The sequence below is a fragment of the Chiloscyllium punctatum genome, unplaced genomic scaffold (genome assembly GCF_047496795.1).
Source record: "Chiloscyllium punctatum isolate Juve2018m unplaced genomic scaffold, sChiPun1.3 scaffold_213, whole genome shotgun sequence".
In the NCBI taxonomy this organism is placed as follows: domain Eukaryota; kingdom Metazoa; phylum Chordata; class Chondrichthyes; order Orectolobiformes; family Hemiscylliidae; genus Chiloscyllium; species Chiloscyllium punctatum.
In genome coordinates, this window is record NW_027309947.1 from 295,001 (window position 1) to 297,966 (window position 2,966).

Consider the following 2,966-nt stretch of genomic DNA (forward strand, 5'->3'; position numbering starts at 1 on the left):
GACTATTCACAGATAGCGGCCCAACGACTCCCAGAGCCGGTCGTGCGGCGCGCGAGGTCTGCTCTCATCACAAGAGGCTTTAGGGAGTGCTCAGGCAAGGGTCAGCCCGCAGCCTTCCTGGCAACACCCAGGGGAACCAGGCCACTCGCGTCTCTCGCCTTCATTTTCGACACGAGCGCCTGCGGAGGGCCACCACCCCCTCCGATTGTCAAGAGACCTCCGCACCGGCCTCTGACTTACTCTCAGAATGGACGGAAAGAGCCGGGTAAGCCTTTGAAAAGATTCGACCACGTGCCGAAAACTTTAGACTTCCGTGAGCTCTCCGGCTTGCACCGAGACCCGAAGTCGACGTGCTTAGCACCACGGGACCCCTTTCGCCTGCAGGTCCCGAGCCGCCTTTTATTTTTGTTACGAGTATCGTGTTCCCCAAACCTGGGTGACGAGCACCGCAGGGCGGCAGAGCCATCGCGCTTGTCCGGGTGGCAGAGGAGGACCAGACTATTCACAAATAGCGGCCCAACGACTCCCAGAGCCGGTCGTGCGGCAGGCGAGGTCTGCTCTCATCACAAGAGGCTTTAGGGAGTGCTCAGGCAACGGTCAGCCCGCAGCCTTCTTGGCAACACCCAAGGGAACCAGGCCACTCGCGTCTCTCGCCTTCATTTTGGACACGAGCGCCTGCGGAGGGACGGCCGGAGTCAACGTGGGGTTTGCCCGCCCTCCAATAGTGTCAAAAGACCGCCGCACAAGTCTCTGACTGACTCTTAGAACAGACAGAAAGAGTTTGTCAAATCTGTCAAAAAATTGACAAAGTGTCAAAAATTCGACTTCCAAGAGCTCTCCGGCATGCACTCATACCTGTCATTAAAGTGCTATGCCCGTGGAACCGTTTTTCGGATGCCTTTCAGAACGGTCCCGCGCCGCCATTTTGTTCTAAAAATCGTGTTCCCATATATCTCCGGGTACCCCGCCAACCTCACTGCGGAAAAACTACAAGTGGCACTGAATGGGTCTGAATTCCAAATTTGACTGCATCGGTCTGGAACTCGGTCCGGTCAAAACCGTTTGGATTTTTCTCGGTCCGGACTTCCGCGACAGACAAAGTTAAAGTTTTCGGGCTGCAGGCACAAAACGACAGCTGGCCATTTGCCGGGCTCAATTCACCCAATTCCTCCGGCACTTCGGAGCACATGTTCGGTGTAAGTTTGCGAATCTTTCCCGATGCTGCAGCATTTTCCTCCGCTGACACTTAGAATATTTTTCACACTTTGCTGAAAATTTTTCTAAGTGTTTTTTTCCAAGTTTTCCTGGTTACTGATTTCTTCTTTTTAAACATTTTTCTAAGTTTTTCTGGTTACTGATTTCTTCTTTTTAAACATTTTTCGCAGTTTGTCTGGTTACTGATTTCTTCTTTTTAAACATTTTTCGCCGTTTTTCTGGTTACTGATTTCTTCTTTTTAAACATTTTTCGCCGTTTTTCTGGTTACTGATTTCTTCTTTTTAAACATTTTTCTAAGTTTTTCTGGTTACTCATTTCTTCTTTTTAAACATTTTTCTAAGTTTTTCTGGTTACTGATTTCTTCTTTTTAAACATTTTTCTAAGTTTTTCTGGTTACTCATTTCTTCTTTTTAAACATTTTTCTAAGTTTTTCTGGTTACTCACTTCTTCTTTTTAAACATTTTTCTAAGTTTTTCTGGTTACTGATTTCTTCTTTTTAAACATTTTTCGCCGTTTTTCTGGTTACTGATTTCTTCTTTTTAAACATTTTTCTAAGTTTTTCTGGTTACTGATTTCTTCTTTTTAAACATTTTTCTAAGTTTTTCTGGTTACTGATTTCTTCTTTTTAAACATTTTTCTAAGTTTTTCTGGTTACTCATTTCTTCTTTTTAAACATTTTTCTAAGTTTTCCTGGTTACTCACTTCTTCTTTTTAAACATTTTTCTAAGTTTTTCTGGTTACTGATTTCTTCTTTTTAAACATTTTTCTAAGTTTTTCTGGTTACTCATTTCTTCTTTTTAAACATTTTTCTAAGTTTTTCTGGTTACTGACTTCTTCTTTTTAAACATTTTTCGCAGTTTGTCTGGTTACTGATTTCTTCTTTTTAAACATTTTTCGCCGTTTTTCTGGTTACTGATTTCTTCTTTTTAAACATTTTTCTAAGTTTTTCTGGTTACTCACTTCTTCTTTTTAAACATTTTTCTAAGTTTTCCTGGTTACTGATTTCTTCTTTTTAAACATTTTTCTAAGTTTTTCTGGTTACTGATTTCTTCTTTTTAAACATTTTTCTAAGTTTTTCTGGTTACTGATTTCTTCTTTTTAAACATTTTTCGCAGTTTGTCTGGTTAATGATTTCTTCTTTTTAAACATTTTTCTAAGTTTTTCTGGTTACTGATTTCTTCTTTTTAAACATTTTTCTAAGTTTTTCTGGTTACTCACTTCTTCTTTTTAAACATTTTTCTAAGTTTTCCTGGTTACTCATTTCTTCTTTTTAAACATTTTTCGCAGTTTTTCTGGTTACTGATTTCTTCTTTTTAAACATTTTTCTAAGTTTTCCTGGTTACTGATTTCTTCTTTTTAAACATTTTTCGCAGTTTTTCTGGTTACTGATTTCTTCTTTTTAAACATTTTTCTAAGTTTTTCTGGTTACTGATTTCTTCTTTTTAAACATTTTTCTAAGTTTTTCTGGTTACTCACTTCTTCTTTTTAAACATTTTTCTAAGTTTTTCTGGTTACTCACTTCTTCTTTTGAAACATTTTTCGCAGTTTTTCTGGTTACTGATTTCTTCTTTTTAAACATTTTTCTAAGTTTTTCTGGTTACTGATTTCTTCTTTTTAAACATTTTTCGCAGTTTAACTGGTTACTGATTTCTTCTTTTTAAACATTTTTCTAAGTTTTTCTGGTTACTCACTTCTTCTTTTTAAACATTTTTCTAAGTTTTTCTGGTTACTCACTTCTTCTTTTGAAACA